Source organism: Pteropus vampyrus, unplaced genomic scaffold (assembly GCF_000151845.1).
Source record: "Pteropus vampyrus isolate Shadow unplaced genomic scaffold, Pvam_2.0 Scaffold18, whole genome shotgun sequence".
In the NCBI taxonomy this organism is placed as follows: Eukaryota; Metazoa; Chordata; class Mammalia; order Chiroptera; family Pteropodidae; genus Pteropus; species Pteropus vampyrus.
Window position 1 is genome coordinate 2,613,358 of NW_011888799.1, and position 13,564 is coordinate 2,626,921.

Sequence of the window (13,564 nt, forward strand, 5' to 3'; positions counted from 1 at the left end):
TATTAAACCACCCGACAATCTTGGAAGAAACAAAACTCAGTCACTTGATAAAATATAAAATTCAAAGTTTTAAAGGCATTTTGCACCTATGCATCTATGTTTATTACCAAGATTTTCCTATAATTTCCTTCTCTTCATGTACTGTACTTGAAAGGTTTTGGTTTTAGGATTATACTAGCTTTATGAAATAAGCTGAAGTGTGCCTCTATCTTTTCACCATTTTCTAGAATTCTAAAAAATAGGAATTAACTGTTTCTTCAAAGTGCGATAGGATTTAGTAGTAAAACCATCTAAGCCTGGTGTTTTCTTAGATCAGATAAATAAATGTAAGCTACAATTAAATGGATCCATAGCTGATCAACACAGCCTTCTCCCAGAAGTGCCAAGAAGTAGATTAATGTCAGTCTGTCCAGTCTAATGTTTTTAGGAATGGTGTAGATGAAAATATAAAAGGCAATTTATTATTTTTCAGGTGATGAAAATTTGAGAGAATATCTATAATTATGTCTTTAAGGTAAAAACCTGAGATGAATTCGATTCAATTTATTATGATTAAAGGGTTATGGAGATGCTTAGAGTGAACTCTGCCTCCTAAGTTTGTATATATGTTTTATATCTTTGTTTTTGTTTCTTAATTATTGGCTTGAGATCAGTTTGTTTCAATAGGACTTGAAGCTTTTTCCTGATCACACACTGGAGAGGGAGGGGGCGTTTGCAGTAGATTCTTTAGTTGCTACAGTCAATCCCATTGTTTTAGTAAGAGAGGAACCCCCACCCCCCCCATACACACACACCCCACCACCACACATGCTCTTATGTTCTCTTTGGTCCTATCCCTGCAGGTACCACATGCCAAGTTCTGAGCACTATGATTTATATGAGAAGCCATAGAATGTCTACAGAGGAGTGACCTGGATAATGATGTGTCTGGAGCAGGGTTTTTCAGCCTTGGGACTTTAGACATTTTGGGCCAGATGATTTTGGGGGGGGGGGTTGTCCAGTGTCTTGTAGGATTCTTAGTAGCATCCCTGGCCACAACCCATAGTTGCCAGTAGCACTCCTTGCTAGTTGTAACAACCAAAAATGTCTCCTGGAAGACAAATTTGGCCCTCATTGGGAATGACTGGTCTAGAGACCATATTATAGTAAGAACGGTGAAAGCAGTGGATGATTTGGGCCAGAGACCAAAAGTCACAGTGAAAATATACCAGTTAGTCTTAGAAACTCTATTTAAAGGGCTGCTGTGAATGGAGGAGGAGAATCATTCTATAGGGCTCCAAAAGGCAGAGCTAAGGCCAACAGTTGGAAATTGCAAGGTAGCAAATGTAGAATCTGGAAAAAAAAGTTTTATTTTTCAGCAACTCAAAAACAATAACAACTTGGGCTGCCTTTCACAGAACTGAGTTCCCTGACACTAAAAGGATTCAAGCAGAGGCTGAATAAACACTTGAATGTTGTAGAGAAGATTTTTGAACTGAAGAGGGATTTGGTTATCTTGATTGCCAGATCTCTTCCAACTGGAGAAATTTGTGTTTTAATCCAAGCAGAGCAGACTGGGAGGAGAGAAGATGTGGAGTCATCAGGCTAAGAATGTATCGCATAAGGTGTTAGTGTCACTGCCCATACCCCCTCAGATCTCACGATTGCTGTACATGTTGATGGCTTGTTTCTACAAGCACCTAGGGTCTTTCTGGCTGCAGGAGTGTGTTCAGCTAGTCTGTGAGGCAAAATAGCAGTGCTGGGGGATTATTCCCCCATCCCTCAAATAGCCTTTAACCAATTTTGGATGAGAGTTGGTGGATACTAACTCCCATGGGAGTTGCCTCCCATGGGGGGATAACTCAGATATGTTCTGCAGCATCTCCCAGGGGTTTTCAGGAGGAATGAGCCCACAGCAGTACCTGCTCATTAAAGCATCTTGTATCACCTTTCTTCCCTTTACTGTCTCACTTCCCTATTATACTCTCAGTGCTTCCTGGAATCACTTCCCCAGTAAACCTCTTCCATTGGAATCGTTATCTCAGAATCTTCTTTTAAGAGAATTTAAGGTAACACCTACACAAGACCTAAGCAAGGCCTATAGACTTGCTTTCAGAAAAGGAAGTAAACTAGAGGACTTCCTGGTATTTCACATTTATGACACCCTTGTCTTCAGGTTTGAAGCAAGCAAAACAGAGCTTTAGACTGGCATAGTCCGAGAAGAATGATATTTGGAATATGGGAATGAAAAAGGAAAGAGGAAGGGAAGGGAAAGGCCACAGTTACTTCAACTAAAACAGCCTGTTCAGGACAGCTGAGGAGGCAGTTTGGTCCACACTTTATGCTATAGAGTTCTGTGAAGGGCAGAATCAGAACGACTGATTTACTCATCGTGTGATTCTGTCCTCCAAGGAGTTCAGAGACGATACATTCAGCAAATATTGGTCAGACATGTGCTAAATGCCAGGCCCTGTGCCAGACTTTGAGGATGCAGAGATGCATAAAATACAGTCCCAGCCCTTAGATGTTTAAGGTCTAGTTGGGGAAGCAGTCTCATTAACAGACAATTATGCACAGAAGTCTGAGGGAGCAGAGGAGGGGCACATACTCAGGCTGGGGAGTAAGTAGCACAACTCCTTCAGATTTATATATGGGGAAACAGGCCAGAGAAGGGAAGCTGATGAGGTTATATAATTGTTGGGCACTGCTACAGACAATAAATATTTCTAGTGATAGTTCATCTCCTTATAGTACCGTGTTTTACATTTGCATTTTGATGCAGGACAGGGCAAATTTCCCCGTGTTGTGGGGGAGACCAAGCCCTGCACGGAGAGAAGAAGAGGGTCCTTTGGCGGAGAGTGAAGAAAGAGGTCAACACACGTGCCAAAGTTAGAGTTAAAAGGAAACTTTATTAGAAAAGGGGCAACACTTCATAGAGTGTGGTCTCCTCTCAGAGGCAGAGAGTGAGAGGGATCCTGAGTGTTCAGGGAATTCAGTTTATATATCATTTTTTAGTTTCCATTTCCTCTGATACGGACATACAGCGAGGAAGGAGAAAGAGGGAGAGTACATAGCCTTCAAGGCCTACTGGCAGTTCCCAGCTTTTAATCCATAGGTTACCCATGGTTTTAGCCATAGAGAATGAACGATTTTAGTTGTGTAAGGCAGCCACTTAAAGACTCTCTTGTTCCGGTTTCCTCTTCATGGTGTGGGGAATGGGTTGTTAGAAATCTTCCTTTGTTTGGCAGGTGTCCTCCTGGCCTGGCTGCGGGGCTGATCAGCATATTGCAGTCTCTGAATGTAGCTGGATTAGCATTTTAATTCTCTTGCCTCCTCCCTACTTTAATTTAAGTGGAAGTTATTTCCACTGACCCCTTGCTCCCATCTGCTCTTGGCTTGGTGGTCACAACCTCTGCCTGACAGCTGCTGCTGGTTTGAGCTTAGCCTTTTTTTGTCCCCACTCCCCATCCCCAGTTACAGGGGTCTTATGTTCCAGAAGACCTCAGCAGTCTTCTGGTTTTCCCAGTCCTGCCTGATCCCACAATCTGAAGCTTCTTCATTACTCTCTTTTGCATCTCCTAAATTTCCTTTAGGTTCTAAGACCTCAGGTTGTGACAGTTTCCTGCCCACCTGGCTTGCCTCACATTATTCTATTTTGAATTCTGTTGTGCTTAGCTCTGATGCTCTGTGTAATGCCTCCTGTGGCTTATGAGACAGACAATAAAACAAAGCCAATAGAATTACAGCAAAGATAATCTATATGTAAATCCTATCCCAAAACTCTCCTTAAAACTACCTGAAAGTATTTGGAGAAATTCTTTGCAAATTGAGAATGCACATAAAGAAAGCAATAGGTGTGTGTTTTAGATGGGGTTGGTCCTCCACAGTTATGTATGGGAATAAAGTTGAAGGAAGGCATGATTTTGCCTTTTATAGTTCTTTGAAGAAATGAGCTGTTTTTCTAAAATACATGCACACACTCAGAGTGGTGTATTTCCTGATTCTTGACACAAGTGGCTACTTAGCCCCTTCCTTTCAAACTCCTGCTTCAGCCTTTGCATTTCTGTCCAGCCACTGACCTTTTAGAGCCTTGTCTGCACATTGAGGGTTGGGGCCCAGATAGACTCACCTTTCATCCTAGTAGCACTGGCTGCCGCTGACGCTCAGGGGCAGAGCTGGCCCCTTCTGCATGACTTAGCATCAGGAACACTGCCAGGGCCCCTGGCTCTGCTTGGTTGTCACCTGCTTAGCTGTGAGTTAGTCAGTGCTCCACACACTCGGGAGCCATTATTCTGTAGTAAGGTAGACGTGATGGAGGGGAAGTGATGCCATTCCTACCCAAATTTTGGCCTCCTCCCAATTTACGTGTTAATTTTCAAGACTTGTATCCTGTCAAAAGATTTTCTCAGTTCTTCCTTTAAAAATTTTTTTTTAACCTTGAGGGTTATTTGTTGATTTCCAGTAATAGTTGACATTTGTGGAGTGATTAATATGTGCCAGTCATTGTGCTACACTCTGAAAATTATTATGTGGCTTAATTTTCTCAACAACCCTTCAGGAAGGCACTTAGACAGAAATGAAGTTATTTGATGTTAAACAGACAGCAACTAGCAGGGCCAGGAATCTATTTATTCTGCCTCCTCTGTGCAGACCACTTTCAAGTTTCTATGAATAACAACAGGTATAAGTTGTGATCCCTGGCCTCCAAAAAACTTACAAACTCATAGGGAAGATGAAACAAGGATGTGAAATGCTAAATAATGCCAGACACTATCTACTAAGTGGTAGTGGAATAGACAAGACCTTACCAGGCAAAGGAAAAAAATCAGTGAGGACAGGGGTGGTCTAAAAGGCTCCAAGGAGGAGCATGATATTTGATTGGCCTTGAAACATGGAAAAGACTTAGGTGAGCTGAGAAGAGGAAATGAACCTGTGCTGGCTGGAAAATTACTGCTTGGCTATCACCCACGGGAACATAACGCTCTAACAATAAGCTTTCTGCTTCTGCACCCCCTGCTTGCACAACCAACCTGTGGGTTGACAGTAAAAAGAAGAAAAATAGACTTGCGTGTTCAAACAGAATGAAGAACAGGGGTTTCGGGCTTAAAAACCCTGTACCTCTACATTTCAGGGCTGCTTGATTTGGGGTCTGCGTACCCCTGGCAGACCCAGCTGATTGAATAAAGAGTGTATTTCTTATAACTCACTGATTTCTGGTTGTCCATGTGTCTATCGGGAACTGGCGGCTACAACAAACCAAGGTACTTGAATTCACTTGAACACACAGGTTCAAGTCTTAGCTTTGACATTGTGCAATCACAGGGAAGTCCCTCATTCTCATTATTGCTCCAATTTTTTTTTTTTTTCATAGAGAAAAAGGCCCAGGGAGGTGATATGGAGTAAGGGAGAAAACAGAAGTTTGGAACCAAAAGAAGTTTAAGGGAGGTGGGAAGGGAGGAGGTAGTGATTGTGGTGGGAGAGATGTTGACAAAGTTCTAGCTCTATATTTACATGGTTGTTCCATGAGTGATCACTGTGATGACCTGACTGTAAAAATTAACAAACAAACCAAAGTCCCCCGCCCCCCCGTCGCCCTGTTTCTAATTTTTATTTTGCTTCAGGCAAGGCACTTGTCCCTCTGTTTCTTCATTTCTAAATGGCAGTAATACCTCATAGGAAAATACCAGGATGAGGTGAGCTGATGTGGAGTGCCTAGCAGTACGTGGCTCACTGTAGAACCTTAGTCAAAATGGGAAGCTAAGAGAGTATGAAACCAGCATGGTCCAAACTTAGTGTGTGACCGAAGGCCTGGAAAGGAATGGAGGGAAAGATATTTCTAACTCAGAGAAGTTGGAATGCATGTGGGAGATTGGTATCTTGGTAGCCTTTTAGACTAAGGAAGATACTATTTATCTGAGATGGCTGAACTGAAGTTGTTTACATATGAAAAAATTGACTTCTGTTCCTGCCTTCTTTCTGGCTCCCATCACTTTCCAGAGCTTTCTGAACCAAAATAAACCCCTTCCTCCCATTGCCTCAGTAGGCTTGGTTTGACTTTACTTAACCAGTGACCTCACTTGAGGTCGCTTTGAGGTGGTATTGATACGCCTATAGGTCAGCCGGCCTCATGCACTTTATAGGAGCCATGGGAGATTCCTATCTGCCTCATAAGAAATCCATTTGTTAGGGACATACACTAAGCCTCTCTATCAATCTGCAGTCTCCATTAGTAAGCTCATAGTAGAGGGAAAACCATATAGCATTTATCTTTGGCTTTTAGTTTCCTTTTTTACAAGGAGATGCTAAAGACGTAGAGAGACTCCATGGTGAAGGATTCTCTGATTAGAGTTTTCATTATGTCACTACACCTCCCCTTTTCCCACACAAAACCCACTCCCAAGCCACAGCCTCATTACTTTCCACTGCACATTCAAACCCCACTCTTTAGCTTTGCTAAACTCTAATTTCCCTAACATCCTATATTGTTTCCTGCCTTTGTACCTTTGCTTACACTTTTAATCTGGGGCATCCTTTCCTCACTCACCTGTATAAGTGCCACTTGTCTTACATTCTTTACTTAAATATCTCCTCTAGGAAGCCTCTTAGGCCTTGCTGCCCAGGTAAGGTTTGATTCCCTCAGAAATACTCTCCCAGTGCCAAGTGTATCCTCTATAACAACCCTTATCACCTATACTACAGTTATTGGTTACTAGTTAATAGGATATAATTTAAGATTTTTGAATAAATACCAAAAATAAGGGTGGCTCGAACAAGATAGAACTTTATATTTTCTTTCTTGGCCTCACTAAGAGTGCCATTGGGCAGTGACCTGGGCCCCTTCTAACCTGTTTCTCTGTCAGCATAGTGCAAGTTGGCTCACAATCACACCAGAATTCCAGCCTGCCTTAATTAAAAGCCAGCCTCTTAACCACCAACTCATACTGCTTCATTGCAGATTGGGGAGGAAGATGTGAAAAAAGTTAAGAAAGACAAAGGTATATTAGGAGAGCCTGGTGGGGGTGGTGGGAGATGAGATCACAATGTTGGGTCTCATTGTGCAGGACTTGAATGTCAAAAATACATGTGTTGATGACAGTGACATTCACTGTTATATAGTTTTGTTTCTCAGGCACATACTCCAAAGTCACTACCTCTGAAATGGGAATCAGATCCAATGGCCTCTTAAGACTCTCCTACATCTTTCTAACATCATTTTGGAGAGACACGGGCCAGAGCTTCACGAAGGGAAATAAAGAAGAGAAGCTAATACTCGATGGGTCACTTCTAAAGCAGAAGCCCATGGGCCTAAGCCATCCACCTTCTGAACTGAGCCATCCACCTTCCTAACCTGACTGATCATCAGTAGCACCTTGGCACATTAATAAAAAACAGGACCCCGAGCCCCTCCATGGCCCTTGAATCTCCAGAGTGGGGCTCAGGAATTTATATATTTTTGTAAAATTCTCCCAGTAATTCTGATGAAGAGATGGGTGTGAGCACCCTTGCACTTAGGAGACCTGTCACCACCCTGCATTTGCTCTAACTGCAGATTCACCAACTGAACTTTTTCTTTCACGGTGGAAACATTTTTCTTTCACGGTGGAAACATTTTTCTTTATTTGGCCCCATAGTAGGGTGATTCTTGTTTGATATTCTCTCTGAAGTCTAAGTCCCGGGTTATTGTAATGTCCAAAAAGTTTTGGACCTTCTCCACGCCTGCTCAATGACAAATCCATTCTCTAGAAACTTAAGTACAGAGCTGAACACTTCACAAGTTTGGTTAACCACAAATCCAAACATTTTACAACTTGTAAAGGGTTTTGGAAAATCATTAAACCTCAAAACTTCAAGTGGACCTTTGATAAAGACTTTTTTTCTTATATTTGACCATTTATATCCCATGAATCCTATCTCACTAATCTGGACCAAACTTTCTGTCTTTAGAAACTGAGCCCAGTGGTGATAGTAGAACATTTTTTAATGCCTTCAAGAGCCATGTGCTTTATGTATATCATCTCATGTAAACCCCTTTAACAAGCTGGGGATATTAGCAGTATTAGTCCCAATTTATAGGTAAAGAATCTGAGGCTCCAAAAAGGAGCAAAACTGGGATTCAGACCTAGACCTATTTGAGTCTAAATTCTGAGTTGCTAAACCACTTCTCCCTATGGTATGTGTGTGGGGGGAGGGAGAGCGGGCGGCGGTACTGGGGGCTGGTGCAGAGGAGAGGAAGAGGACAAGAAATAGAGGTAAACAGCATTTCTTTCTTGGGATCTGCTGCCTATTATCCTTTTCTGTCCACGGCTCCCCCCCCCCCCCCCCGCCGCCATCCTTCACATTCTCATGCTGGTAGCAGCCAATATAAGAATAGCTTTTGATGCTCCAAGGTAAACTTTAGTAAAGAAAGGTGAGCTGCTTCTGTAGAAACTAGCTTTCCCTCTGCATCATTTCAGAGCCTCTGTGGACCCCAAAATATAATTTTCAGCTAATTATGTATGCGCCAGACACTTATGATATACAATAAATGATTAACACATTCAGCTGATTTTCTTGAAGATAATTCACCAAATTTATTGGAAGGCACTTTTATTCAGGATACCATGCAGATTCTTTTTTTCTACGTATTTTTCTTTTGCTGATTCACTATATATTGTGCCTGAATCACCTGGCTCTTCTAAGTCAACAGAGCTAAGTGGGAGAAGTTCAGGCATGTGATTACTGCTGGGAAAATGGCAGATTTGGCTCATAAGAGTATGGTCAGGGCACTCTTTGAGATCAGGAGCATTTTAAATCTCAGGCACTTGAAGAGAGAGAGAACCATCATATCTGGTTCAAAGCTTCCCTTGGAAATTGATTCATCTCCCTAAATGCTGTTATTTGCTGATGGGAGGAAAATTATACTGGATCCCCCTGGTCTGTAGCAGTTAGATTGAATTCTCGTGTGGCAGGCTGGGCCCTCCAGAGCTTTAATTGATTCTAATGCTGAGTTGCTTAAAATAATTCACTCTTCCACAGGCTACTCTCTCATTTCCTGGAGCAGATTGAATTGCTCAGAAATGAGCCTTTGAGAGAACTCTTCTCATTCAGTCCTAGATTTATGGCACATCTTTCCAGAAAAAAAAAAAGAAGCCAATGCAAAGGTGGGGTGGGAGGAGGCTAGCTGTGCCCATTCTGTGACTTTAAAAAAATTTTCTCTAGTCTTGTTTCCCTAACTTGATTGGTGAACCCAGGATAATGTACATTAAGAAAACTGTTTTATTTCTATACCACCCAGAGTACTGGATGGCTAAAAAATAATGTTAGCCAAGTGCAACTGTGTGGAAAGAGTGTCATGCTACAAGATTTTCCCCTGGCTCTACAGCTAACTAGCTCAGTTTTCATATCTGTAAAATGAGGTATTTCGATTCCCTGCTCTGTGAAGATTCTTTAATTGATTCGAGTTTGATTAAATCCATTTCATTATTCTAAAACAAGATTTCTCAACCTCAACACAAATAATGTTTTGGTCCAGATTATTCCCTGTTGTAGGGGTTGTCCTGTGCATAGTAGGATATTGACAAAAGTCCATGGTTTCTACCTATTGTATGCCAGTAACACACCCTCCCCATGTTACAGCAATAGGAATTATTTCCAGATACTGCCAAATGCTATGGGCCGGGGGCGGGGGGCTGGGGAGGGGAGGGGGTGTGCAAAATTGTCCTTGGTTGAGAACCACTTTTCATAGCTCCCCACTGTTTATAGAAACTGCACTCATTTATTAAATATTTAACATTACTTATTTACTAAGACCAAAGATAACTGAGAATCAGTTCTTGCTCATAAGGAACTCATAATTTAGTTAGGAGGACAAACAGAAACTTACAATCTGTTGTGGCATACATAATGACTAAAGAGATGGAGAAGACAGAAAGGGGAAAAGCTTTTGAGGAAGTAGGTAGAGGGAGCTCAGAAAGCTTTATAGAGAAATTAGTGATTAAATGGAATGTTAAAGGATGAATAGAAATTAGCCAGGCATTCCCAGCTGAGGGGACAGCATGAGAAAAGGCATAGTAGTGAGAACGGTGACCAACTTCTACAAAGCTCTTTGGGGTGTGGTAAGAATGAGTCCCTGAAGGATAAAGAGACCTCCAATTCCAGCTGTGTATGGTCTCTTCATATTCCATTCTGAGGAAGCAGTTCAGGACCCTAAAGAACTAGCCATTGTTGCTCCCAGGTCCCACAGAATGTGACTCTATGGAGCTCTCCACGGTACTGAACCATATCCATAGCAACTGCCTTTAATCAGCAGCTCTCTACCTAGGGACTTGCCTAGAATGCTGCTTCTTCCTGACCCTGACTCCTGCCTATGCCTGCTGCACTTTTCTGATGCCATGGAGAAGAAGGAAAATAGGTTTATCAACTTAAATGATTCTAATTAGGAGACAGTCAAATAAATGATAAATCATTATAAATTGTAAATTATGGTGTGTCCCTATGAATATTACAGTGTTTGGGTGGCCTTGTTTTTTTTAAGTATTTAGAAACATATGTATATATATATAATGTGTATTATACATGTAATGTGTATTATACATATAATGTGTATTATATATATAATGCATGTTATATATAATGTGTATTATATATATAATGCGTATTATATATATATGCATACACACACTCAGATAACTATAACAATGTATTTCTTTATTCAGAAAAATACCTTTTAAAATAAAATAATAATAAAGAGTTTTGGAATCAAAGGTCTGGGGTGTGAATCCCAGCTCTGCCACTTAATAACTGTCTGACCTTGGGTCAGTTAATTTAATTTCCACTGGCCATTGTTTACTGCAGAATGAAAACAAAATGACGAACCTTCAATAATTCCCCAATGCTTGCTATGCAGGACTCCCGTGGATATTAAATGAGCACAAGCACATGCATCTACTACTATATTGCTTAAATAAAAGAAACACTTGGCAAATGCTTGTTTGTTATTTTTTACCCCATCACTTGGATGCTTTGTTTTCTTACCACAGCAAAGGCAAGCCTTGAGTATAACAAGGTGGCAACAGGTTTCATAAGCATGGACTGACAGTAACCTTCCCATTTCCCATTCTTGAGGACCTCATTAGAAATAGAGCTCTGAAATAGGACTAATTCTGAATATGTTTATGTTATTTTCACACTCGGTTCCAAGTACAATAGCATCTAGACTCTTACCCTCATGGCAAGATACTGGAAGACCATTCTCTGGGTACTCTGAAAAGTAAAGGCTTATATTTGGCATTCTCTCAACAAACAGCTGAGCCGGATTTCCCTATTTTGAATTTCAAAGTTTTCAGGCTGCTCAGAACTTCCAATTAGTTTTTTTTTAACCTTCCCATTCATTATCATGAGCATATAACAAAGTTTTACCTCTATGGGAAAGCTGTATTATGGAGGTAGAGATCAAAAACAAACAACAAAAAAAGACAATTTAGAAGGAACAAAAACTATGCGGGAAAAAATTTCCCAAATAAATTTTATGAAAAAAATAAATTTTATGATTAATATACTTTGAAAAATAAAAGAACTTCCATGAAATAAGAGCAGGTTGCTGTTTTTAAAATTCCAAGGAATATTAACAAGTTTTCGAAAATGAGAAACCTGAAGACCAGGCAAAATGGCATAGATGATAGAAACTTCGTTCATCCCCTTTTATGACCACATCAAAGTTGTGACGGAAACACGGAGCAAACAGCAAGCAGAGTCGCCTGGGGTCTAGATGAACAGAAGCCCCACAACTAGGGAAAGAAATGAGAAATCACCCTGCAACGGTTGGAGGTAAGAGGGGGTGAAGACATAAGGCTGCTGGTTTCAAGTGGCTGAGTGGGACAGAAGCTACAGCAGCTGCAGCCACCTCTTAAAGGGACCATGTCTGCGACCAGATTTTTATGGTGACAGACCTGTTCTCTCTGAGCACCAGCACCAGGGTAACTGCTCGGGGGGCACCAGGGACTTACAGGAGGACACTGAGTTGTTGGAGAGAGGGCCAGAGGCAAGGCTTTCTGTGGGGCAGAAATGCTGGTCAGATCAATTGTTCCTCTTTTGAGCCCTCCACCATCCCAGTGTGTGGATGCAGTGCCGCAGTAGCAGAGATGTCATCAAACAGGATAACAGAGGTTGCTCTGTCCAAAGAACTCCCTGGAACTCTGCCTCCCCCACTCACGGCCCCACTCAAGTCACATCCAGTTGTATCCTCTGCAAGTCCAGTCTCCTTGCTGAGCAGCTCCAAGACCCACTCTAGTGGCATCTGGCCTCAGTTTCTGGCATGGCCTCTTGAGGCAACTATAAGCACAGCATCTGTGGATTGCTTGCTGAATCTTAACAGGTGGCCCTGGAAGGGCACAGGCTAGGGCTAAACTTTGCCTGCAGCCAAACCCCTCTCAGGACTGTGCTGCTGGTCACCTACTACACAAAGCCACGCTAATAAGACCAGGAGACTTAGGAGCTTTGCTTAGTACATAGAAACAGGCACAGAAAGGCAGCTAAAATGGGAAAACAAAGAAGCAGAAATCATATGCGAGAACAGAACAGAGATCTAGATACAATGGAGTCAAGTAATCTAACAGATGCAGAGTTCAAAACACTGATTATAAAGATGCTCAGTGAACTTAGGGGAAGTGTAGATGAATTCAGTGAGAACTTTAACAAAGAGATAAAAAACTTAAAAATAGAAATGGAAATTCTAAAAGGGAACCAGTCGTAAATGAAGACTTCATTATCTGAGATGAAGAGTATATTAGAGGGAATCAACAGAATGGATGAAGAAGAGGATCGAACCACCAATATTGAGGATAGGGAAGCCAAAGACACCCAATCAGAATGGCAAGAAAAAAGTAACCAAGAAAATAATAATAATTTAAAGAGCCTATGGGACAAAATTAAGGATAACGACATCTGTATCATAAGGGTACCTGAAGAGGGAGAACAAGAAGTTGAAATATATTTGAAGAAATAATGATGGAAAACTTCCCTAATCTGGTAAAGGAAATAGACATATAACTCCAAGAAGCTCAGAGTCCCCCAAAAATGAACCTAAAGAGGCCCCCACCAAGATACATCATAATTAAAATGCCAAAGGTTAAATACAAAGAGAGAATCTTAAAAGCAGCAAGAGAAAAGCAATTGGTTACCTACAAGGGACGATCCATAAGACTGGCAGCTGATTTTTCAAAAGAAACTTTGCAGGACAGAAGGGCTTGGCACAAAATTTTCACAGTGGTGAAAACCCAGGATCTACAACCAAGATACTTTATCCAGCAAAGCTATCATTTAGAATTGAAGGACAGATAAAGAGCTTTCCAGACCAAAATAAGCTAAAGAAGTTCATCAACACCAAGCCAATATTACAGAGATTGTTGGAGGGACTTCTTTAAGAAAAAAAAACATGTATCAAAAACACGAATAAAGATTGGTAATAACTACATTTCTATCAACAAGTACCTCAAATGAAACAGAATTAAGTGCTCCAACCAAAAGATGGAGTGGCTGAATGGATAAGAAAACAAGATCCCTACATATGCTGCCTACAAGAGACTCACTTCAGATTAGAAGACACACA